This window comes from Sceloporus undulatus, chromosome 4 (assembly GCF_019175285.1).
Source record: "Sceloporus undulatus isolate JIND9_A2432 ecotype Alabama chromosome 4, SceUnd_v1.1, whole genome shotgun sequence".
Lineage (NCBI taxonomy): Eukaryota > Metazoa > Chordata > Lepidosauria > Squamata > Phrynosomatidae > Sceloporus > Sceloporus undulatus.
The window spans coordinates 166,763,993-166,791,436 of record NC_056525.1 but is presented as its reverse complement, the minus strand read 5'-3'; the positions used below and the strand labels follow the sequence as shown (position 1 = coordinate 166,791,436).

Below are 27,444 nucleotides of genomic sequence, written 5' to 3'. Positions count from 1 at the left end.
TGTGAGTCATGCCTTCATTTCAAAATATGCTGTTGTGCTGCACATTGAACCCTCTGGTCATAATGTAGGACTTATTTGTGAGATGTTGTAATGCACAGAGCTGAAGTAACAGCATCTTCATTAAGTCTTTAAAAGAAGAGATTCCCCCCCCCCTGACATACTTTGGGGTCCATTTTGCAATTTGCAGTAGGGACCGGGGGAAACACCATTTTCTGCACAGCTGGCATTTTCTTTCCAGGCTCCAGCACAATTTTGTGGACTCTGTGCAACAACCAGAAAGGCAATCAAACAGAACGGGTGTGATTGTTTGGTGGCAGGCCTTCCCAGGCAGACTTGTAGGTTCCACTCAAGTTTGCCTAGGAAGCTTAAAACCACTATCCTGATCACCACATAGTCAGTCTGGCTTTGACCTTTGTACCACCCTCCTTCTCTTGCTTCGTTTGATTCTTTCAACAGTTATTTCCTTCCCTCTACTGTCACACCTTTTGGTGGTTTTGCATTAGACACAGCCTGCATGCCCAACTTACCCATGCCCATCTTACCTCCTTCTGGAACTTTAGAGGAGAAGACAACATGGGCTATGCCCACCTAGGAGGCAGCCTCACCCCAAGGAGGCAAGGAATCCACATAGCAGCTTTTGTCCACATGGCATCCCACTTTCATCACTCCAGAGGGTTTCTAAAATGTGGCTGTAGTTTCTGATTGTAGGCTGGTTGTCCAGTGCTTGGATTCAGTCGTATGCAGGTTAAACCTTCTATAGCTAAAACCAATAAAAGATGTGACCTTTAAAAAAAATCTCAAATCATTGTTGTGTGTGTGTTTGCCAACCCCTCACTTACATGCCACTGGGCACCACAAAACAGTCTGTCTTTAGAGAATATTTATTTATTGAAGGTAGTGGACAATAGACCAATATCTATGCATTTATGTACCCAAAAGCATTTTCAGTTTCATCTGCCTCGTTTTAGCAGTAATCATAATTGTGCTGTGTTCACTTCTATATCACTCAACAATTGGCTCTTCCTCACAGGGTTATTTGGATCGACTCTTGCTACACTAGTTGAATAGACATCATTTTTTAAAAGTTACTTTTCTTGAGAAACAAAACAATCAGAAAATGAGGTGAATAAGCCCTCAAAAGTTCACAGTTATTGTTACATTTTCATCTTGGGAAGACAAGTGCTAACAATCACTCACAAAGAATCACCAAACAGTTACACAAACTATTATGTCCAATAGATCCTCTGTCTTGCTAACATTGCTGAAAAGAGCATATTTTAAAACTAGAAAGAATGGAGTCATCATGACTGTACTTCACAAACCAGCTAAGCAGGTGTGCTCAGAAATAAAATCATTGAGTTTCTTGACTTTATTAATACCTAGCATTATTTTAAATCCAGGCACTCTATTTTGTTGGTTTGGATGTTAATGATGAACTAGGCACAATGCCTGCTAGGCATCTGCAAAACAAACACTGTTATCAAAGATAAACACAACTGGTTCCCCCTCCCCACAAGAGAATGTTTCTTAATAGAGATCTAATACAGATGAGGTCAGGGATCATTGCAACAAATGAAAAGCAAAACCTAAGAGAAGTGCAGAGTCCAGTTTTAGGCTTCACCCTGAATGCTAGTTAAGTCTAAGAATGAGAAATGACTTAGTGCCTTCATGGAAATTTCTGAAGTAAATGTCTGAAGTGAGAGCGGACTATGAATCCTGCCTAAATTCCTTGAGAACCATTATTGCTAGTCAGAGTTGACAATACTAGGCTAGATTGACCAATAGCTTGACTCAGTTCAAGGTAGGTTCTTAAGTTTTTCTGTTAAGAGAATTTCACTGTTGTCCTGTAAGATATATGAAAGAATATAGAAGAACTGCACAATGACTAAAATCTCCTCAATTTGGTAATTCCATGTGTTAACCCAGGTCCAAGGCACACTGCAGAAATAATCCAGTTTGAGGCCTCTTTAACTGCCCTGGCTCGGTGCTAGGGAATCCTGGGAAGTGAAGTTTGTTGTGGCACTAGAGCTCTCTGACAAAGGCCTGTTACAGACAGCCAAAATAAAGCTGCTTCGAGTCACAGTGGACGTATGGTGTTTCAATGATGCATGTGTCCTGAGAGTCCAGAAGTCGCACCAAAGTCATGCTCCAGCTCTAAGGACTGGAGCGTGGCTTTGGTGTGGCTTCTGGACTCTTAGGACGCATGCATCATTGAAACACCATACCTCAACTGTGACTCGAAGCAGCTTTATTTTGGCTGTCTGTAACAGGCCAGAGAAGGCTAAATGTCTCACAAAACTACAGTTCCAAGAATTTCCTAGCACTGAGCCAGGGCAATTAAAGCGGTCTCAAACTGGATTATTTCTGCAGTGTATTTTGGACCTCAGGTTACCATCTCAAGTAATCTGGAGGTTTAGAAACTGGAGGAAATGACAGGGGCTTTAGGATGGAAATAGGAGCAAGAGGACATAGGCTGCAAGTTGTCAGCTATGAAAATGGGTTGCTAGAGCACCTGAATTGTGGAATTTCTTCTTCTTAGAGCTGGTACCAATGATAGCATCATTCTGGCAGCAAGTGAAACCATGGCTGTTTCCTAAAACTTTTGAGGCCTAATGGATTTCATGGAAATTTGAAAACATGGTTGTTTTAAACTGTTTTAATCGGGATTTTAAATTATTGGATGTAAGGCAGCATATAAAACTTTTAGTTAATAAAAAACTTAATGAGTAGGTAAAACTACCCTATCCTTCCTGCTGATGTTGTCCAGTGGCTATGCTAATATGTGGTGACAGTGGCATTTGGTCCTGCTTGTAGACAGCTGTATGCATAGTAAAGGTTTCCTTTGCCATCAAAAAGTCTAGGCAAATCCAGATTTTTTTTCTCTCTCTCTCATTTTCTATATACATCTGTCCCTTCCTCTGCTGAAATGAACATCAAAATTCTTACTTGTGGGAGTGATCCATTATCAGCTAGGATTGAGGTGTCCATTTGTACAGTCTCCTTGAAATAGGTTCTACAGAAAGTAATGATTCAAACAGAAAATCCCAGGTAGTCTAAGTCTATAGAAAACAGGAGGTGCTTTACAGATTTACAGAATCTCTTGTAGTAGTTTGTAACAATAAGAGGCATCCATTATGTTCAGCAATAGACTGTCCTGGAACAAGAAGTGCATGTTTGAACAAAGGAATCCAAAGTCCAGGACAGATGGTAACCTTAACTACAAAACACTACAGAGGCCCATTTTCTTCCTTGCTTTGGGATGTAGCCCAAACAATTTTAAACCTCACAAAATGTTCAGTAATGGACATGCATAAAAGGAAAAGAAAGATACAAGCTTGGCACCAAGATCAGTTTGTTCACTCTGATGCCAAGGACCAGACCCTCATCTAGTAGATGTTGCTATACACAGATTGCTTGATTTTTCCCCCTTACCATGCCAATAGTACAGCAGCTTCTGCCTTGGAGAGCTGAGGTGGGGATGGAGAGAGACAAGCTGACATTCATTTTAAGATTTTTGTTTTGCTTTGTCGGGAGAGTGGTTCTATCAAGTATTTATGGAAAACGCCGAAAGTCATGTGAGGAAGCTGGAATGATTTCAGAAAAGATGCAGGGGCAGAAAGACCTAACTGTTTAAGGCAAGGGTGACCTCATCCCATGAGTATCTAATCCCAGGCTGGGAAAGATGTAGGATTCTTTGTTGGAAAGGAATGAAGAGATAAAACTAAAGCATGGCAGAAAATATTGGGGGGGTGGGATATACCACACACTGATATGTGAAGGAAAACAAAGATGTCTATTTTTCACTGCAAGTTTGAGGGGAGACCATGCATATTCCATTCCATGTAACATTCCAAAATGCTTTCATCTGTTAAGTGATTTCTGATGTGTTTTGTAGACCTAGCCCTAGATACAGGTGTATTTCATTTACCTACAGTGGACCCTTGTTATATGCTGGGGTTTGTTTCCAAGATTATCACTTTTTGATTATTATTTTTCTGCTTCTTCCATGAGTCACTGGCAGTGATGACTTCCATGTCAGGGGGATGGTGAATCTGGAACGCGTTTTAATCTGAACTTTCAAAGAACTATCAAAGAGGCCAAGCCTATTTGGGAGAGAGGGTTCAGCATCTTGGACAGCTCCTTTAAACTTCAGATTATAACCAAGAGCAGATTCACTACACTACTGACACAGCAGCCACCACCTGCCACTGCTATGGATGTCGTGTTTCAATGGCTACTAGGCAGAGAGCAGTAAACATTCTTGTCCTTGCCAGGCTGAAGAAGCTTTACATTGTGTGGGTTCTCTTTCACTGTGAGCAGCAAAAGAGTGAAGGCTGCAAAGTTGTCTTTAGCTGTTTTAGCTACTGTGGCCTTCCATCATCGCAAGAAACCAAGAGAGAGGACCTATCAGTCTCAGTGACACACCAGTTAATGTGGGTAGGAGAAAGAGGAAGACAATGCAGGCAGTTTAATGGGGAAGGAGGCAAGAACAGGGAGAAACAAGCACTATTTGTTTGTTCTCTTGTTTGTACATAGGTGGTAGAACATAAGGTGAATTTTGGCCTTGGTTGTGGTTCAGACTCCTTCTGTTTTGATACTGCTTAAAAAATCAGTTGTAGCCATCAGATGAATAGATTCCCAGTTAGAGGAACAGAGCTAGGGGAGTTACTTTTTAAAAATAAGGCATTCCCATCACTTGTTACAGGATCAAGATATTGTAGATATTGTAAATATTGTAGATGCTTCCTACAGTATTTAAAAAATAATGTGCTGCATTATATTTTGGATTGCTTGTTACATTTTCTTTACTTTTTGTTATGTTCTTTGGGAGGAAAGCCTTATGACTTATGCAAGAATAGTACCAAATGTTAAAAATTCCAGTCAAAATGCCCTTTCAAAGCAACTTTTAAAATCAGAAAAGGTTACTCATTACACCAGAAAAGTAACTTTGGGCCCGAACAGATAGGCCAAAATAAAGCTGCTGTAGGTCATTCTGGAGGTATGCTGTTTAAATAATGCATATACCCTAAGAGGATGAAAGCCATGCCAAAGCCACGTTCCAGTCCTAAGGACTGGAACACAGCTTTGGCACAGCATACCTCCAAAGTCACCCGAAGCAGCTTTATTTTGGCCTGTGTGTTTGGGCCCTTTGTTTACATTTTATGGTCCTTTTGAAATGTATCTTCATTACAAAAATATATAATTAATTATAGCTAGAGCTAGAGATATTACTTATAACTCATTATGTCCAATCTTTCTTTGGGAATATAGGAGACTGTCTTTTATAATATTAGCCTATTTGTTCATGTCTTTAACTTCAGTATTAATTGGGGAATCAAGAAATATAGGTGAAATCCCTTGGGGAAAAAGTAAATAGCTTAATGAGTTAATTGACAAATTAATTCCAAGCTTTGGGTATTTAATTTATTCATCACAACTTGAGCAGTGTGGCATGGGATCAGAGCCAGGTGTGTGTGTGTGTGTGTTAGAGATTCCATTAAGGGATCTGGGGATATGAGCCACCAGGATCAAGGCCAACTTGGGGTGTGTTGGACCTGCCTCACTCCAAGGTAATGAGGAAATCATGTAGCTGTTTTGTGCCCATATGAATTCTACAGCTGTTACTCCTTGGATGCCCCATGGCAGATCGGCTAAGAGAAGGTTGGTAGCCACTGAGCTATCCAATTCCTGGATCTGTGCTTCAACCCAGGCCAACATTTTTACTACACCTGTGCATAATAAAGCTGTGGCCTTTTGCTTCCAGCTGTATCAAGCATGTGCATACTTAGGTTTCCTTTTATTGCCAGACCCACACATTCATGAAAGCAGGGGTGCTGACTGAAAGACAGCCCATCAGAGTATAGGAGGTGCAATATTTGATTGGATCAGACAAGAGATAGGAAATCTGTCAGTTTTGTTTTCCTCCATATTCTTTTTTTTTAAATCAAAATACTTCTATCCTATTAGGGAGAAATTTGTAAATTTTGGTGAGTTCTTACCAAAAGAAGGCCAAACTCACCCTAACACACTGCATTTCAATTCACAATGGACTGCTAGACTGAAAATTGAACAGGGCTCTTGTACCTTTAATGGTGATGTAGAATAGGGGATTTCAGCAGGTGTTGCTTGTTACCTGGTTACATGAGGAGCCTTTTTCAGTTTTCAGCCTGGCAACCCTGCCATAGATACAGTTATATCCAGCATGTGGAGGACCGTGTCATTGTAGCTGCTAGCAAAGCATCTGCGAAAGAGGAGGAACCTATCAGAGAAAAAGAAACCTAATTCAGCACTATAAACATGGATAGACATATAGCGATTCAACCCAAGATTTTTAAGATCCAGGCACTGAAAGTTCTCTGAATGGATGGACAAATCTGTCAGTTTTGGTTCCCTTATCAGTCCTCCCACCCCTGTGTTCGTCAAAGTTATAAATAAATGTGTGAGACTGAGAAAATATTTATCAAAAAGAACCGAGAATTTATTTGAGAACTCAGAATTTGATTTGGTTCATTTTTTCTAATAATTTAGTGACATTTACAATATTGTTCAGAAATTTGGTGAAAAGAACTTGAACTGTAAAAGAATTCAAAAGTAGGATAAAGGAAAGATGAAGACTGCAATGCCCCTAAAGACACTAGTTCCAGAATAAAATATGGCAGACCATGGATAATTTTGATTGGAGCATCAGGCCCAGCAAAACAGAGAAGTCTAAACCAGTAAAGTGTGCTACTTTGACGGTTTATTTTATGAAGGATGACTTCTACGTTTTATACTTCAGAAACCAGGCTAGTACTAAACAGGGATGCATTTTTAGCCACTACAAAGGAAGTGAAACCAGGGAGGGGGCAGGGGAGAGGGAAGAAAGAGCAAAAAATTGCAAATCAGGACCACAAGTGCAAACAGTGGTATATATTTATTATTGTGCCAATTTATATGGACAGGAACAGAAGCAAAAGTTTCACACGTCCCCATTTGTGCATGGGGGAGACAGAGTGGTGTAGTGGTTTGACCATTAGACTATGACTCTGGAGACCAGGGTTTGAATCCCTGCTTGGCCATGGAAGCCCACTGAGTGATCTTGGGCAAGTCACAGCCTCAGAAACCCCCATGACAGGTTTGTCCTAAGGTCACCATAAATCAGAAATAACTTCAGCCACAACAACAACAATGTTCTGTAAACAGGTGTTCCTTTTCATTTTCACCCTTGTCTCTTCTTCTAGGGAGGCATGATCTCTGCTTCATCTCCTAAGTATCTATACTGACTATATTCCTATGGGAAAGGATGCCGTTTACCAAGTGTATTTGCATCCAGTTCTATGCACTGCAATGGTGGCAAAATAACGATGATAATCATAATTGCCTGTGCTAAAAGCTTTTGTCCAGTATAGTTATTAGAAGCAGAGCAGCCCTGTGTCATATGCAATTGTGAAAAAGAGCAGCAATGGCTCTATTGTTAGGCAGGATGCAAAAAGGATATGACTAGAGGCTCCATGCTACTTTCTCCTTTATTTGTCTCTCACAGATGTTGCAGACCTAGGGAAATAACATTTTTGAGAATCTCTGTTCCCAGCATGCTAACGGAGTACCCCATCAGTGATTGTCATGATCTGTTTGTTGTTGTTGTTGTTAACAGCCTTTGAGCCAACTTTGATTCATGGTGACCCTATGAGTGAGACATCTCCAAGACCCCCTGTCTTCAACTGCTCTGTTCAGGTCTTGCAGGTTCAGGGGCTGTGGTCTCCTTTGTTGAATCTATCTAGTATGAGGCCTTCCTCTCTTTCTACTGCCCTCTACCTTTGCTAGCATTACTGTCTTTTCTAGTGAGTCTTGTTTCAGTTTCAGTTTTGGAGTAAATGCTAAATGTTGCCTAAGGCTTAGGCTTGCCATATCCCGCCTGGGGGCAGGACTTTCCCGGTTTGGGGTGAGGCCACACAGTCCCACCCCAGTTTAGCCCCCCCCCAGGCCCCCCCCCCCCCGCAAGGCCCTGGAGGCAGTTCCACCCCTCCCCATGGCTGTGTGCCACCCTCCCCGCCTCCCTGCCTGGCTTAGCCTAGAGAGCAGGTCTTCAAGACATCTGCCACTCAGAGCTACAGTGTTACCCCGGGATACGAATGCGCCGCCTTACGAAATTTCCGGGTTACGAAAAAATCCAAATAAAAAAAGGCCATCAATTGTTCCTGTTTCACTGGGAGCCTAAATGCCTCATCTTTTCAAGGTCTACCACTCAGTATTGTTGTAATTCTTTATCACAGGGTCGTTTTTGAGGCCCCAAACACCTTTACTTGTAATATGCAAATTTCTCCCAAAGCTGACCAATGAGAAAGAAGCAATCAGCCCCCCCTCCATTTGGGTTGGTTTTCAATGGCTTGGTGAAGGAAGAGATTTTGCCTTGCAAGTTGCTGCTAAATAATAGAAGGCTTTGGGGTAGCAAAAGCCTGCAGAAATAGTTTGACCCCCCCCTTAAACATCCATGTCTCAGTGCCAGTGCTATGGGATTCTGGGCATTGTAGTTCTTGTGGCACCAGAGCTCTTTTGACAAAAGGAAGCTGAATGGTCCACAGAGGAAGCATTGCCTGGGGCAGAGGCCTCTTGCCAGCAGTGAGGGGCTGCAATGATGAGGAAAAGCAGGGGCTTCTCCTCCAGATGGTCCTGGCCACTTCCCTTGGCTCCCTCCCTCCTCCTCCTCCTCCAGCCAAGATGAGCTTCTCATCACTCTCCTGCTCACCTCCCGGCTTTCTCTCCCCCCCCCCCCTGCACTTTGAGACCCCTTTAACTGCCAACGCTCATGCTCTGGAATTCTGGTGTCTGTGAGGCATTTGGCCTTCTCTGTCAGAGAGCTCTGGTTGCCACAATAAACTACATTCCCCGGATTCCATAGCTGAGCCCGGCAGTCCAAGCAGTGTGTTTTGGACACCAGAGATCCCCCAATGAATCCAGTCCCTAGCTTTTTATCTCTCAACCACACTGCAGGAATAATAACCCACCTTTGAGACTGCTTTAACTCAGTGCTAGGGAATCCTGGGAATGCAGTGGTTTGGGGACATTGAGACTTCTCTGTCATGATGGCTCTGAGGCCCAATAGACTACAATTCCAGATTCCCCACACTAACCCAGGACAGTTAAGTCTTCTCAACTGGATTTTTCCTCAGTGTGGATGCAGCTTTGGTGAAACTCTGGCATTCAGTCCAGCATTGTTTATTTCTGCCGTGTATGTTTGGACCAGAGACAAGGTGACCAGACCTCCTCCTTTCCAGGATATGCCCTCTTTCGTCAAATTTCAAAATGTCCATTTGGATCATGGCTAAGAGCTGGATTTATAATTACAGGGTGTTTTTAGCTTTTATTTTTGGCCATTGGGTGCCCTACATTTGGGGGTGAGGCATTGGTCACCTGGTCAGAGAGCTTTTCAGGGTAACTGCCATTCTGCGTGTGTGGAACAAAACCACCATCCCAGAATTCCATGCATTCAGCCAGACAATAAAGTGGTCTCAAACCAGATATTTCTCCAGTGTAGATGCAGCCCAAGCCTTTTGCCTCTCTTATGCCTGAGATTCAAAGCCCAGCTTGGCACCACAACCAAACTAAAAATCCCAGGATTCCATAGGATGGAGTGATGAGAGTGAAAGCAGTGTGTGGCAGCCGCCATGTGTCTTATGCAGTTCTTAAGAGGTGCACCTCTTGCCTACAGAGTCTCACAAGACCTTTTGTTAAAACTTGTACCATTAACTCCATTTCATGTCTCCTTTTTTAGTGGGGAGGGGGAATCCGACAAACAAGTCAAAATGAAGAAAAACCAAAGTCCTTGACCAAAGGGTTTGGTTGTGGAATAAGCCTCTGAATATGCAAGAGGCAATGTTAAATAAAGCATGTTCAATGCTCAAATGTGCTGTTGTTTGAATGGGGAGAGGGGGGGGTGGCCAGAAAGGGAAGTACATTCCGTGATCTGTCTATGAATAATGTCAAAATGTTCTCCATTTGTTCATGCCTAAGAAACATGCATTTATATTAACACATCTAAAAAAGCCTCAATTTTTTTCACGTCCTCCATTTAAAAAATGTGTCCTCCATTGAAAATGTTGTCCGCATTTGTCTACATTTGTCCCGGTTGGAGGTCCTCCTTATGGCAAACCTACTAAGGCTACATCTTCTATGCAGAATTAATGCAGTTGCACACCACTTTATCTGCCATGGCAGTCTTAGTTCGTCAATTCAGGCCGTGCGAAGTTGTGTCATCTTTCTTTATAACATAGCAGAATCCGGCCTTTTCTTTCAATTTTTACTGCTATAAGACTTGGTTCATGCACGTCATTTCTCACTGGATTACTGTAATTCTTTGCTAATTGGGCCTCCTCTTTCCTTCTTGCCCCTTGATTCTGTGCAACACTCTGCCGCTAGGAAACTTTTTCTACCCATCGTTATGATATAGTCACTCCATTTGTGTCTCCCCTCGTGGCTCCCAATCCCATTTAGAATCCACTTAGCTCTTATTACTAACTTTCAAAGCCCCTTATGGTTTGGCTCCCAACTACTGTGACTGCACTTGTTTCTCCCTATTTCCTGTTCATGCTCTGAGCTCTAGTATTCAGGCTGCTGATTCAGCCCAGATATTCTCTGCCTACTTGGAGATTGCCTTCTCCCATGCTGCCCCCTAATTTGTCTCCTTCCCATGATGTTGCCACCTATTTAGCTACTTTAAGTCCAAATTAAGACTATTCTATTCAGGAAGCCTTCCAGCTTTCATCGTGATTGTATGACCGCTATATTCATGACATATTATTTGTATTATTACACTTTTTATAGTATTGTTTTAACTTTGTTTTATTGTAACATTATTATTTTATAATCTTGTTTGTGATTTTAGATTGTGTGTCATAGCAGGCTTTGTTCTTATTTTGGATTGTTTTTCTCTCCTTTGTAAAGCACTATGTAAAGCCTATGGCACTATACAAATAATAATAATAACGATAATAATGATAAAATAATAATGCTGGGAATTTTGGGATTTTAGTTTCCCAAGATATATTAGCCTCTCTGTGTGCCTCAATGAAGTCAAATCCCGGGTCCATGGGATGGAAGCCATGGCAGTAAAGTGTGTCAACTGCATTAATTCTGCAGTGTGGCACCAGCCTAAGGGAGTAAAGAAATAAAAGGAAAAAAGGAAGACATAGTGGAATACACGTGTAGACTGACACAAGCTTCCCTCAGTCTAATCCACTTCCCTTTAGTGTTCAGGAAAATTTGATTTCATGTGAGTGGGTACAAATGTTAAGACATATTAATACTGCATAAAGTTAAGACATTAAATACTGCAAAGTGATGTTTGGGTGCGTATGATGGGACTTATGTATGCAGGCTCTTGAGAGCTGACAAATAAATTTCTTAGTTCGTGAGGCTGAAAAGGTTACGCGAGAGGAGATCGGTTTTAATAGCAAGTGGAAATACAAAGCTGCCACAGAGAGCCAGTTCCAATGCCCCTGCAACCTCATTGCTTTTTAATTAGCAATGTCAGGGAGGAAAAATTCCTCCCAGTTAACATATTATTAAGTTATGTGCAATTGTGCGAGGGTGGAACTGGAATCCAGGAGTTTCAGATTAGGCACATCTTGTATAGTAATAATTTGTGGCATGAATGCATATGATTATATTTGCCTCCCCCCCCCTCCTTTATGCTATAACTTCAATTATAGCTTCAATTTGTTTTGTTAGTCAATGGGCACTCAAATTGCCCTGGAATACTGTCCGTGGTGTAATTCTCTCTCTATGGCAGACCCCACTGTTCTAAGGCCATAAAATTATGACATGTGCTGTTCTACCACTAAGGCAGTGGTTAGCCAACCGACATATTTTCCTAAAGCTTGTGTAACACCAATTGTCTCTTAGTTTTGTGTATTGTGCTAGTATTTTATACAGGTGGGAGATTCCAGTAGTTTGGATTTCAACTCCCAACAGTCGATCCTGCCACTAACAATGCATACAAGGGCAATTGGGTCTGTTGCAGTCCAATGCCAACAGGTTCTCCCTGGTTTTTAACATTTTTTTACATGTATTTCTACTCATTTTAAAATGTGTTCTTTTTTTGTGAACTACCCAAAGAACTTTGCGTTATTTTGGGCAGAAAGTGTAATCAGTTAAGTCAGTTAGAGATGTTTGTTTCTTCCAAGCCTTGTCATGACGCATGCTTAGCCTACTAATATTTATAGCTTGATTTTAAAAAAAATGTTCTCTTTAAAACTTGTGCACAGCAGCCGCCATTAGATCCTCCATCTTAGATGACCACAAGTAGATCGACCCTACTTTTAAGATGTGGGATTGTTGTCTATGCGGCAATAGTGTTATTGGGCAAGTCGCTGTGACATCCCTTTATCTGATGTCCCCCACTTTCCCAACCTACACTACTTTCTACCACAACTTGCTCTTAGCAGATTCACTGGTGTGCCAAAATATTACAGGTGCTGCTTACATAGGCAGCTGATTCCCACGGCCCAAGGTCTAATAGACAGGGGCATCACCAGATTATCGATGACAATTTCATCATTTTTTTACCTCAACTCAATCTAAATAGCAAAGTCTCCTTTACTCTACCATGATTATGATGATGATGTCGAAACTACAATATCAAGTTTTAAAAGGCCACGATTGAAAAGATATCTCTATTCCTTACCTAAACTTCTATAAAAGCGCAAAGAGTGAGCAACCACAAGGGAGTTCATTCCACATTGTGGAAAGAGTGCATGCAGAAAAGAAAGTCCTTTTCTCAACACTGGTTCCTACAATGTGATTGGCATTTGAAGGTATCTGCATTTGGACAGTCTTCATAATGAGCTAGGTGCGTCTTTTAAAGAGGCCAGGCTCTAAGTCATTCAAACCAGTTGTTTTTTGGCATGTGAGCCCAGTGAACACCAACTGGGTACACACCAACTCTTGGAGTTACCTGGGGGTCCTATATTAGGACACCAATTAGCAGCCTGGCTGCCTTCATTTGCAACTGGCTAAAATGTCTGGATGATCTTCAATGCCACTCTGAAATGATATTGTTGAATGGTCTGCAAAAAGCCTATCACTTACCTAGCTCTCCTAATGTATGTACAGTCCACTGTTGGACCATTGTGTATGTCTCCAGGACCACCCTCTCTCTTTCACAAGAGTGATCTGTCAGAGGCTCGGCCAAACCATTTTATCGATTAACAAAACATTGCATTTCACATGGTAGCGTAGATCATTACAGTGCGTTTTGTTGTTGCTAGCAACGTCCCAGGTTGCCTGCCTCTAGGGTTAAGAGTCATGACAATACTGGGACAGCATGAACAAACTGTCCCTGACAATTCGGTCGGAGCAGCCACTGTGCTCTCACAAAAATGGCTAAGAGAAAAGCCTTTCCTTCCACATTGACCCTCTTTTTTTCCAGATTGTGTTACAGCCCACATCACTCCACTCGCCTCAGCATCCATAGTGAGTTATGCTCTTGCTCTATCTTTCCTCCCTGCCGACTGCGCCCTGCCCCTGACTCTGTTATTTGGTGTTCACTGTTCAACTGGCTAACACTTTTTATCACATATTCTAAAGACTATGATTCCATTGCTCATCTTCGCTTGCCTCATTTGCATCATATGCTTTTCAGACAACTTCTCTTCCTGAGTTTTACCCCTCCTTCGTGCTCCGTCCCCGCTAGCAACAGACACTAAATCCACTGTGTCGTCGTGTGTGAAAACTATCGTTGTGGATAACCATTTGTGCGTGTTGTGTATCTTATATGATTCCAAGTCCGTCTGAAAACTTATGGTGACATCCATGCATTTCCTCAGGGATTTCTCTAGGCACATACATACTCAGAGGTGGCTTCGCTAGTTCCTCTTCCTCTGAAATATGGATCACAGTACCTTGATGCATTGGCCTATGCCTCTCATCTACATCCAATCAGACTGACACCTGCAATGGCTTCCTATGACCAGACATGTGTATGTTGCTTTTAGGATATTTCAGGCCCTTTCATACACACACCCAATTACAGCACCAATAGTTACACTTTAGTCTTGCCCATTGCGTTCCTATCCTATGCAATCTGGGGTTTGCCCATTTGTGAGGCACATGGAGATGTATCAGGCTGAGAATTTTATAATGTCATCTTCCCAAACCACCACATATTCCATGTATTCCCATATGACGTCTGCCGAACTCAGTTAACGTGGAATCATGGTGCTCTATCACCACTCCCGGCCCAGGTTCCTCATTCCTCTCATTCTCTCCCTGGGCCCCTCTTAGTGATTGCGAGGCAGGAATCAACAGAGGTCAATCAGTCGTGTTTTAGTTTTTCATTGTTGTTTTTATGCATTGACATTGTGTTTTTTAAATGTTATACTGTTTAATTACTTGTCTTTATAGGGGGGGGCGGGATAAAAGTGTTTTTAATTGTTTTTTTTTTTTTTTTTTCCCCTATTTATATTTTACTGTTGTTAACCGCCTGAATTGGTTTTTGCCAGAGGCCGGTATACAAATAACTATTATTATTATCTATTGTTGTTGTTCGTTGTTGTTGTCTGTGTTATTATATTATTATTTTATTATTAGCATAAACAGTTGTCGCAGTTGAAAGGGCTATGAACAAAGGTGGGAAATTCCATCATGTGTTTCCTAACCTCTCTTCCTCCAGGGTCTTATTATTTTAGACATCATAATTTCTGGTGCCAACTAGACAAAAGGACAACTGAAAGCCATTCCTGGGCATGGTAGGTATATTCAGCCTCACGCCAGGGTTGCTTGCCAGCTAAAACTTTTCGCTTACTTTTTCTCCCAGACCAGACGTGCATTGCTGTTGGCTGCAACCATTTCCTTACATCAAATTGTTTTTAGGTGGTTCAAAGGTGATCTTTGACTGTGAATATTATGTAATGGCTTGGAGGGACAGTTACTGGGACCAAAAGTGACATCTAGCTGAAGAAGCAACAAACACTCAATCGATCAATAGTGGTTTCTCTCTATTATATTTGGCACAAGATTCACTGTTTCGGTGTTGCATTATGCAAATTACACATGCAAGACTAACTCATGGGTATGCTCTCAGATACGATTCTGTGACAGAGGAATTTTATCTCACAAGGGAGTGCAAGTATTCTCTCCTCCATCATTAATATCATCATTACATCACTGTTCACTCGTGCGATCGGGGGGGGGGGGAAGATTATCACACCCCACACGTCTTATTCCTTGTTCTTGTCCCGTTTTTCTAAACAGTACTAGGGCCACCATATTTGGTTTATATACAGGAAACTTCTTAGACCTCAAATGGGACGGTCTATTACTGTTCTCAACAGATGGGCAAAGCAATCAGGTATTCGCATGTGGGGCTGTGATACTCACTTCCCCCCCACTACACGATTAACACCATTTACTGACAATTGATGGGAGGAGGCGTTTGCCTCCTCCGTGTTATAATTCTCCAGTCTCTTCTTCTCATATGAAAATCTTTTTTCTTTTATTCATCTTTCTGTTCTAAACTGTCAAAGATTCAATAAGAAGACAAAAGGAAATTAGGTGTTTTCCCAGTGTTATTAATCTGTCATATCATATCAGTAAGGTATCAATTCCTCACATTATCTTATTTTCTGCATACCATTAGTGGGGATAGAAATCAGTTGTGACATAGTGGTTTGCGCATTGGCGGAATCAGGGGGTTTGCAATCCCTGCTCAGCCATGGAAATCTATCTGAGTGCACCTTGGGTGCAGTCACATGCCTCTCACGCCTCAGAAAATCTCCTTGTGACAGGTTCACCTCAGGCATCATAACTCAGAAATGACTTGAAGGAACACGCACCTAAATGTATTAGTCACCTATGCAATCCCCCGACCCACCCTCTTCTGTCCGGCCGGCGCCTGGAACAGATGACCTTAATTTCTATTCTCAGATTACATTCTGTGTTTAACTTCTGACCCTTTACCCGGTTCACTTAATTTGGATTGTTAAAGACAAAAAGAGGTCGAATGTTTTCCTCTCAATTTCATGCTTTCTCATTACAATGTATTTGGCCTGACTCCACTGACATCATTTAAAGATGGGACCTAGAGCCAGACACACCATTCAAATATTCTTGTTTTGTTTCATTGTCTCAGAGGCCTTTCCCACATTTCAGCCGATAATTAATGCATCATCTGTTTCCACAGGCTTTTATTTTGAACATGCTTCGTGAGGACAATCTATCAGGCCCTAAACTGCTTCTACGTTTAAATATCTTTCAGTGTTTGGTACATATAAAACAATTGTTATCAATTCTGTTGTCCACTTATAATGTTGAGATTGCGACCCCTCAACCCCTCCATCACTGGCAAGCTGCCTTTTCACAGGAATTGCTTTGCTATATTTTTTCCCAGATGTACTGTAACTAGCACTGCGCATGGAGGATTTTTTGGCCTGGATTCAAGCTCTCAACTTTGCAACGGCCTACGTTCTCGCAGTTTGAAAGCGGAGGAACAAGGCCAAGGGAAGTGTATGAGCGCCCAGAAATAATTCCTACCCATTTGGACCATTTCCCTCCCGCACACCTCATTTTCTATGCACATCTGCTCATGGCACTAAGCCCAAAGTAACCACCTTTCAAAAATTAGAAAGCATAGTTAAACAATATGCATGTCCTGCTCAGAAGTAAGCCCCTCTGTACAGCCTCCCAGGTTGCAAGCACAAACTAATTTCTGTGCCAAGCATAGTTCTCTCAACGCTTCCCAAAGCACAACACTTCCAGGAATTCAACGTCTCATAACTTGGAATGCATTCATGAGTGCCCAATCAAAACCAAGTTCTCATTTCGTTTTTACAATTGAGCTGATCACAAGTGTGCTATGGACGGCATTATATTATGTATTGGGATTATGACTCGTCAGTTCCTCCAGCAGACTCACCATGTTGCATTTGGGATGATGAGGTATGTAGTTCGTTTACCACCCTACATATGAGGTTGTGTGCATTTGAAAGGCAATCTATTACTAGTGTGAATATATGTAGCTACAAAACAACACCATAGTAGGCAAGACACACTGTAATTAATTCTTTTGTGCCATGTCTCTTAAAGTAAGGACAGTATAGGCCAGTAAATTTAATATTCTCAAGGTCAATCATTCTACTTATTTAAGGCCAATCATTAACATTTCACCACAATTTAAGGACTGATTCCCAGTTGCATGCAGGATTATGCTACCAAAGGAGTCCTTACCCATTGGCGTCACATCAAGAGACAGAGGCATTAAATCAGCTTTCATATGATGATCTCATGCTTATCCCCTGACAACTGCGCACATAGTGTTTGGGGGACATGCATGAGTGTTTTGCAGCCCAAACATTTTGGTGAAACCCCAATTTGGGGCAAAGCTTGCAGCAAATATGAACACCCAGACATGAGGAAAGCAATTAGATAGAATGAAGCTGTTGCCTTCATACTAGGCTTTGCAAGTTACCTTAAAAACACTGTTGGTTAATCCACTCTTGAAGCCAATCAATGGACTCGATGGGGTTTGATTGTGTCCAGATTGACATTTCTTCATTGACAGCTCCATCTGCTTTTTGGCACAAATCCTACTGCAGCACCATAGTTTCTGTTTGTCATTATTGGATACTCCGATATAGGTTCAATTTCCTTCTGCCTGATTCAATCAGCTAACACACATATTAGTAATCAGTGAGAACATTCCAGACGCACCACCTAAGGACATGATTAAGATGCACCTAAACTTTTAAATGGAAGATGCTAAAATTTGGTTTCAAAAGGAGAACCATAATGAAAAACTTGACTTCGTTTAAGATTCTATGCGCTTCAGCATCTTCAAATGGTTCCACAGCAGTGTGGGAAGCAGACTGTATGAAAAAAACTTAACTGACAATCGCACATCAGGACATCCGTCAAGATGTGCCAGTTGCTACTTAGTTTTGATATTGTAATTTCGTCGGCCTAGGATTGGCTTCTCAAGAAATTGTGGTGCTTGATGCAGCGAAGCAAAAACTATCTGTCCCTTGTCCACTTCAAGTCAAGGTATGTGAGCAATCAGTCCAGGCTCTAGTTTTTGACCCTTGAATCAGGAAGGCCCCCTATCTATTTTTCTTGTCAGTACACAAACATAATAAGAAATAAACAACTCATAATTGCTGCCTTTTTCGTGGTCACCCAAAATTCTGCTTGCTGAGGATGCCACGCCTTCACTCAGCCTCCTAACTGTCGGATTGATCTCGTCTTGGTCCAGCCTTTTCTATCCATAGTACTAAACAGTTGTCTATTTGCTTGCTCCTTCTCTCATTCCTTGTACAGTCTAAGAACTACTCTCCCCTATCAACCATCCATCTTGCCACCCATCGCCTAGAATTAATTGTGCTTCGATCAACGCAGGTACCATCTCTGGTAAAGTAGAAGCAACATCAATACCACTACAATCACAACAACCCTTATCACACAAGTGCCTTGTTAGAAATGCTGCAGTTGCCAAGCAAAAACAGCTCATTTGTGTACTATTTTTCTCTGTAACAAGCTTTTTAGTCTTTTTTGCTCGTTGACTAATCACTCTCTATCTCAGTGCCCCAGATGCAATTGTTTGGATAGCTTTCAGCTTGTCTCTCACTGAACCAGGCGGAGTCTTAGTTATGTTCTGTGTGTCCACATGATTGTGAATTTCATACCACAGTAATCTCTTCTCTCACTTCTGTTCTCCTCATGGGATAGTTGCTACACACCGCAGTAACGAGTTTTTGTTCTGTTTTTACCAAAATGTCACTTCCCCACTGCCTCTCTCCAAGAATCTATGTTGTATTAGTGACTGAAGACAAATTTGTTACCCCAACTAAAGGTCACCATTTTTATGTTTTATTGCTCTCAATACATGAGAAATTATTATGGCTCTATTATCGACCATTATGGTGGAACCCATGCATAACCCACTTGGCTCTGGCTGTGGGGGAGGGAAGTGTGATATGCTCCTTACAGTGATGGTCATCGACTATAACTTTCATAGTCCTAACCGATATAGCCAATGGTGAGGGATGATTGGATTTGCCAATCTAATTGATTCTGGAAGGCATCATTCCCCATCTTTGGTGTCATATTCATAGCCAGAAAAGGACAAGCAGGCAGCCGGAACTATTTTTATTTTGTAATTGTAACACCAGCTTTCCTCTCTTCTACGTGGCTATTCAATCAGAAATTTCATATGGTTCTTGTGAGATTGTAAAGGACCCTTTTTGAACATACGGCTCATATAAACCATGGATCTATGCAGAGCTTTGACACAATCTTATTTTTGGATGCTCAACCCCAGGAACGTCTGACTAAGTTCAACAAGGGAAACACAAGCTGTTTCGTGAAAATGCAGCCTCTGTGTGAGTACCTCCTGGCTCCATGCAAATTGAAAAGTTGCAAAGACTTTCAAAAGACTTTTTTAAAAAAGTGATAGTTATGTCACTTTTTTAACCTCTCCAGGTAAGGGACAATGGGCCAAGGAAATTATTTTGTACTTTGTCTCTTTGTTAAATTAAAATGTTACATAATATAGGTAATATATTCTTTGGACTTATCCCACAGGCGCTGTCAATTGTTGGCAGTTTAAGAATGGAACGCAATGGTTGGCATCATATCTTATCAGAAATTTCCCATAATAATGGTTGATGATCAATGGTCCCATGATCTGTTCTTCAATGCCAAAAAGGTCACCTTAGGGTGGAAAGGGTGGAATGAGCACTGCAGTGCCAATGCTCTGAACGCCAGCGAGTGTGAATGTGCAGAGATCAGCCAGCTTAGAAGGTTGTTGGTAGCACACAATAGTCCTTCTCCCCCCCCCCCCATACCATGTTTCAGGATTGTGGGGGGGGGGGGGGACAAGCAATTGCAACTGCCAACCACCTTCCTGGAAGCCATAATAATAATATAATAATTAAAACCTGGGCAGCTGTGATTTGATGAGAGGGGGAAGAGGAGCAGAATCACAACCACTCATACCACATGAAGGCCTGAGAAGCCGATTAGTAGCCAGGATTTTGTTGCAACATTATTGAAAAACAACTGAGATTGAGAAGCCTATGATGGTTTTTTTACCCATAAGTGAAAATGGAAATGCAGGGCAGAAGCAGGACGGACACAACATCCATGTAAATACGTACTGGCCAAAGGCCACCGAACTTTATCCCTTTAAATTCTTACTTTTTTAACATGTGGGATAAAGTTTTTGCTGTAAGTGCTGGTCACGTTGACTTCAATTTATGGTGATCATTTATGAATGAGAAACAGCAAGTCAACCTATCCTCAACAGCCCTGCTCGGGAATTGCAGACACAGAGTTGCAAGAACTGAGTCTATTCATCTGCATCTGCAAGGTGGTCTTCCTATTTTCCTCCTGCTTTCTACCACCCAAGCATTCTAATATTTCCTTTCATTAGTCCAGTTCTTCTAACAATGTGTCCAAGTAAAACAGTCTTAGTTTGTCATCTTTGCATCTCGGACAATTCAGGCTTTATTTGCTCTTAAGACTCATTTATTCGTTAGACGTTACAGGTTATCTGTAGTAGAAACTCTCCTGCAACAATTTCAAGAGTGCTTTCTTGGTTAGCTTCCTTTCTCTATTCTAGATTTCACAGCCATACATAGTAATAGAGAATACTATGCTGGGCATCCTGCTTCGTATTTAGTGAATTCTTTTGCCACTTACGGATTGTCTACTCCCTTTTATCCAGCCTTCCACAGTCCCCTAGCCTCATTGATTTCTTGACTGCAGTCTCTTGCTTTGATATCAATATTCAGCCAACGTATGGGAAATCTTGAACTATTTCAATGTACCATCGTCTAGTTTAATTTATGAATCTATTTGGTCATATTTTTAGTTTTAACTGTAACCCTGCCTTTGACTTTGTCCTGCTTGTCTTCATTTAATTGTTTCCAAGATGTCTTGTAACTCTGTGGTAATATGATGGATCTAAATACATTAGAATGTTGAAATCCTTCCTCCAATTTTCTGCATCCCTTTCGTATCTAAATTGGCTTTACGCAAGATTGTCAGCATTACAGTAATTAAAACATATGCGTTGATAAAATGCTGACCTGACCTGACCCCCATTGCCAATTCTGAAACCAATTGGTTCCTCTTATTTGTCCTAACAGAGCTTCTTGTAATGAGACAGATTATGCATGAGGATAATCAACTGTGTGGTTGTACCCATTTCTTTAATAGGAGATCATTAGTTTCCATCTCTATACTTGTCAAACGATGTGGTATAGTTATAATGATTGGGGTTTTCTTTTGAAATTCTTTGGTATTTTGTTCTTCCCAGTGTATTTGCTTATGGGATCTGTGCCTCTTTCTTTCTTAACCCATCTGACGCTGCGGGTAAAGGAAATTATTGTCTAATTTTTAGCATCAGTTGCTTGCATGGGAAATTATGCACTGGTCTGTACTTGCTTTGCAGTTCCCTGTGTACCCTTCTTGGGGCTTGGGATATAACTGAGTGTTCCCAGTCTGCGGCCATTGTTTATTCTATTTGTGAAAGATTCTTAGTTAAATTAAACTACTAAAAGTGGTTTCTTCCTCTGAGCTTGAGGAGATCTGTCTGGTATGCCATCGTCAGGTGACTTTTTTCTAAAATTGTCTTGAGTGCCTTCCCACTTCCACTTAAAAATTGGCGGTTAGTCTCTATTCATCTTCTTCATAGGAATATAATCCTTTCTTTTTTATATAGTTCTTCATTGTATTGTTTCTGTCATCTTTTTATGCTTATTAGTCACGTTAGGGTACATTTAGGGTTCTCGTTCTATTTTGGCCATTTCAATTTGCTTATCTTATGTCCTTATCTGCTGTAGAGTTTCATCTGTCCTCCATAGGAGCTTCTTTTTCACCTACTGATTGGTGTCTCTTGTTTCCTCCCTAACAATTGTCCCTGGTTCAGTCCAGAGTCCTCTGGCTTCCCGTATCAAGTAAATATCTTTTTCCTTCTGTGTTTAATTCTTCGGGGATTGTTCCTAGGTTATACCCACATATCAACTTACTTGGACCCCTTTGCTTATACGCTGGGTTTGGTTTGTTCCAAGATCCCCCGGTTATAACAAAATCCGGTATGCTCAAGTCCATTAATATAATGACTAGCAAAAATGGTTTCTTTTTTGTTTGTTTGTACCTAATTAAAAACTGGAAAAAATCAGGTAAATTTATATTTTTGCTTGTAACATGTTCCAAACGTGTATGATTAACGATGTATAAAATCCGTTGTTTGTCTAAAGAATGGCGGACTGTCTACACCTTTATAGATACAATTTTACAGGATCATAACAAACAAGATTAGCACATAGCTTACTATAAGGCCTGATTAAATTATCATTATTATTTGTAGTTCATGTTCTCTATGATGGAAAGGGAAGACCAAGAACTCTTCTTTGTGCTCAACAATACAGTCGTATCCTGTCAACAGGACGACTGGTCCAGAATTCTTTCCTGCTGTTAGAGGAAATTATTCAGAAAGACCCTTTGGGTGACAAATATACTTGAATGAATACCATGTTTTAAAAATGTTTGGTAACTCCTTGTCTGTGGTTCTCATTTATATGCAGTTTTTGCACAGGAGGCTCTCAGGCTCTTTGATAGATTGTTGCTGAATAAAAGGACAGTCCAATTAATTGCTTCCTATGTTGTGCATCTACAGTTTGCAGCGCTAACGAATTATATATACTTGCTTATCCCATCTGTGCAAAGAAATTTCCTTCCACGTACTGTTGCATTATCATCCCCAATGATTATCAAGACTTGCAAGGTTTCACATTTGTGGGGATGTTTCATATGCGAAGATGAATATCCCTCAAAACAAAAGCAGAGTAACCGTGAATACGGCAGTGTCTATTTTCAGCGTCCCTACAAGGTTAAATTCCATTGATCCGACTTTTGTCCATTGGTCCCATGGACCAAAAGTCTGAATACACTTGTCAACTTTCCCCATCAGATCCAAGAACACTTGACTAAACCATCTTGTACTGTAAAATAACTCTGACTAGCAAGTGGCATTACAATATTTTAACGATACAATGTGAAAACCGGACGTAGCAAAGGGGGGGGTGGTTCCTTGGGTCCAGACCCCCCCCCTTCCATTAGAAAATGATATGGTATGCTGCTACTGCCACTGCACCCAAGCCCCAATATAATGGTGGCTACCTAGTCTGGACCCCCCTTTTCCTAACCTCCTGGCTACGTCCTGTTGTGGAAACCACTAGCCTTTCCTACGTTATTACCACAGATAGTAGTTCAGTTGCACCCACTTAGGATTGGAAACAAGTCCACACCTATTGTCCCCACCCATGAAACCCCATGCTTTACAACATCATGGGCAGTCCAAATAACAATACCTGGAGGCAGTTTACCTGGATCCCACTAGAAAATGCAGCTGAAATGGTCAAATCAAAACAGAACAAGTATGCAAAGAATCTCACCGACTGACTTAGCAGGACAAAGCATTCCCTTCTTTTAGTTCCGGGTAAGTTGGGGTCCACTGACTGCTAAATGCCTGATCTAGATCACCGTGCATTTAAACTGACATAAACCACCACACCCATAGACTTGATACTGGAGTGACCCATTGTTCTTTGCACTAAATTATCTGAAACTCTTGTTCTTTTTGACACCTCAGAGAGCATCCAGTTTTTAAGGCCTGAAAAGCTCTCAAACCTCTCCCCGTGCTGCCCCTGGGCTATTGTACGAACCTGTTCAAATGGGGTGCAACGTAATGATGTCCCTTTGATGCGGTGCCCAAATGGAACCGCCACCAAAGAAGGTGATTAAGCCACGGCAGAAGCCATGGCAACCTTCAGATGCGAAAAATGAGCCAGGAAAAACCTGGACTCCTTTTTGTGCTTTTGCAGAGGCTGGATGGTGCTGGGGCTTTGTGTTTGTAGCGGCATAAATCCGGGCCAGGGGCAGGAAAGATAGCCCTTCATGTCCATTTGACCGGGGCATAAATTTCTCCAACAAATGGTGGTTTTTTTAATTTTGTCTCCATCTAATATTTTCACCATATCATATACCCTACCTTCAGGCAGCAAACACATTTATTTTGCCACTCGGTTCCCTCCATAAGAGTTTAACAGACTGGCTATTTAGGATGAGAGGTGGGACAGTTCCATACTGGACTCTCTCTTCCCAGGGTTTCTTCGATTCTCTACATGTTCCTTTGGACTTAGAGTTACATGCCCAAAATTAAATATATTTGCTTCATGTCTTCAATGTGCACTTATGTTGCTGTTTTATTGCTCCTGTTACTAGGTTTCTGCTATTTTTCTCCCTGGGTTACGTTTGCTTACTGTTTTAATTCCAGGGGTCTGCAAACCTACGGCCCGCTGGCCGAAAGGAAATCAAGCCCAGCAATGCATCGGGGACCGGCCCCAGCCAGGTCCTGACACCGATGCTGCCCCGCGCAGCTTGGGTTGCGCTCCTGAGCCGCGGGGGCATCGCTGCCATCTCCTCTCCACCGTTGCAGGCCACGCGGAGGCGGGGAGGAAGAGGGGAAGAATATGGGCGGTGAGCCGGTGAGTGTCTGGGGGGAGGAGGCGAACGGTTGGAGGCGGCGGCTCCGCACATGGCCGCGCCTACCTTCACTGCCTTCACCACGGCCTCCAGTTCACATCCGGCCTCCATTGGAGGCAGCCTGTGAGAAGCTGGCAACACGGAAGAGTGCGGGCGGGGAGCTGGGCTTCCTCCGGCTCCGTGTAAGGCAAGCTCTGCGAAGCCAAGGAGGAGCGTGTGGGGCTGATGTTCACTTTCGCCTCCGTGGAGCGGCAGCCTCCGTGGAGGCTGAGGAGGAGCCGCCGCGGGGCCATCTGGCTTTCATATGGCCTAATGGAGGTCAGGTCCCGGAGGGGCCGAGTAGGAGGAGCCCGTGGGCCGCTGGCTTCCCTCTGGCCTCCGTGGAGGGCAGCTCCGCGGAAGCCAGAAGGAGGCGTGCGGAGCGGGAAAGAGGGGAGGCCTCCAGCGCTGGCGCCCCCCACAGCGCGCTATTTCCCAGCTCTGTACGGGGCCCTGCTGCCCTCAGGGGCCGGGAAAAGAAAAACGCGGAGGACTCAACGCTGGGCCCCCCCGCGGCTCTTTCCCCAGCCTATGCCTCAAGGAAGCGGCGGAGGATGCCAGTGCTTGGGCCCACCGCCGCGCTTTTTGCTGGCCTCTGACGGGGCCTGGGCCCTTCAGGGGCCTGGGGACAGAGGTGGGAGGCTCCGCGCTGGCGGCCTCCCCAGCTTTTTTGCGGCCTCTGATGAGGCTTGGGCCTCGTCATGGGCCGGCAAAGATGGGGAGGCCTCCAGCGCAGGTCCGCCCTGGAGGTGGGGAAGGTCCTGCCCCCGGTGGCGACTGCCCCGGGGGGGACCACGCTCACCTGCGGCCCCGCCCCCGGTAGGTGGCAGTCCCCCCCCGGCCGGCCCCAGTTCTCTGAGGACAGCCTCCGGCCCCCCAGCTCAAAAAGGTTGCCTACACCGTTATTCATTTATTTGTTTGTTGCTTTGTGCCTTAACGTGTTTCAACTTCTTTGACAAAACCCTAAGGCATAATTATCACAGAATTTTATTCGTGAGGTTTTAATCTATGCAAAATCTCAAGTGTTATTGCGCTATATAAATCCACAGGCTTGATTGCCGAAATCAACAGATTGGTCGTGTTATCACGGATCAAAACAAGACCATGCGCAAGGTTTCTAGATCCAAGCCACCAAGCGATTTTTGTTTGCCTCTCAAGTAAACATTTGTACTGTCAGTACAAAAAAGTGTGTGCTCAGAATTTCCACGTTTCACCCGTCTGATAGTAGGATTAACCTGCATGATAGACATTCCATACCCCATTCCATTAGGACTTGGATAGCAGGATGTAAGAAGTGTTACTTTGGGTTCCATTGGCATTGGGAGTGGCAATCAAGGCAAATTTACGCATGCAGTCGCTAGATACCTATCATTCAACTTTTGTTTCATTCAGATCTAAGTGAAAACAATCAACATCAACCTATGCAATGATAAGTTAAATGTCATAGTAGAATTCTATGGTACCCTTATAATGTTTAATTGCAAAGGATGGCTCGTCATGTAAATCCTTACATACATAAATTCAAGACCTGAAGAGCTTACTGTCTAGAAAACAACAGCATAACTCTCAATTTAGTGGTTAACAAACAACAATGAATAACTGGTTATTAGCATCCAATTAAAAGAAGGGTGTGTACCACAAGGAAACTGTTTTACATCGAAACATCTAAGTCATTCAGGATCCCAAGTTACTTCGACGCACCTATACCTTTCTGATGACATAGCACACCGAATCGGCTGCCTTCTATCACTAGTATTTAACTTCTGAAATAAATAAATTGTGCCAACAATCATCTGCCCTTCTTACAGTGCTCTTCAGTTTTAATTGGTAAGTAAGATTTGTAGGGATATAGTCATGATTGTAAATATGGAGTTCGAAACCAATATGACATAGCTCTGGAAAAAGTGTCTTTGTTTAAAGTGAGAAAACTGGGGGTAAGGTTGGTAGGTTTTAAAAAAGTCGCCTGAAATTAACGAAAAAATATAAACACAGCATTTAAATTAATGGTTTTAAAAAAAAATAATTAAAAAAAAATTTAAAACCTGGGGCAAAAGTAAGATGCTTGGGTGGGGGGTCGTGGTTGTTCGTCACCCCTCCTAGTTGATGGGCACGTTATCAATGAAACCTCCTACTGGGCCCATGCTCTATTTCACCAGTTTAATTAACGTAAAAAAATGCCAGCACAGTCCCTGCTCGAGTTGAGGCAGTGTCTGAATGAATGCTATAGACTCCAGGTGTAGTTGGACGCCAGCTACCAATCAGCCTCACAATGCTGTGGCAAAGCGACAAATTAAACCAATGGAAGGGCCAACCTAGTTGTGTGCTTAAAGTGTTCAGAACCCAAAGCAAATTTATTGCGGGGTGTGGGGCTTCCGAGAGTGTGAGACAGCCTCAATTGACAAACCAATGTCCCAAGGGCTGAGTGAAATCAAACCCTGTTTTCACATTAAACCACCCATTACCACACGGGTCCACAACATCTGCATCACTTGGTTGAAAACAGAAAAAATCGTGGGCTTCAAGAGTTCTTCATCGACGTGTTGGTTATTGCCATTTCCTAGTATCATCTTTCATGTTTCACAAATAACAATATTTGCTAATTCTCAATTAAGATATTCAAATCAAGTCATTAAAATCTATCAGGACTTCAAGGGAATGTATTGGAAGGACCAGCCCGAGAATGGCTTGGGAAATCTCATTTTCAGGACTGATTCTAGACAAGTTGCCCATGAAAGCCTGGTTTCACTCTAGTTCTGATAAACGAAAGCTGACTAAATGTCAAAGTACATGGGCCCCCAAGGCAAAAGGTTGCATTAAAAAAAAAACCCACCAATTAAGAGTAGCGATTTTGCACTAAACAGGACAAAAAGGTATGATGGGCTCAGGAGT

General features: G+C 42.4%; 1 long non-coding RNA gene across 1 annotated transcript in view; it reads left to right on the top strand.

The window, feature by feature from the left end:
* Positions 1-1,674: 1,674 nt before the first annotated feature.
* Positions 1,675-27,444, top strand: part of LOC121928170 — a 37,572-nt gene continuing 11,802 nt past the window's right edge. Inside the window, exon 1 of the long non-coding RNA XR_006103452.1 lies at positions 1,675-1,801. This is a non-coding gene — a long non-coding RNA (uncharacterized LOC121928170). The remainder of the gene's footprint in view (positions 1,802-27,444) is intronic.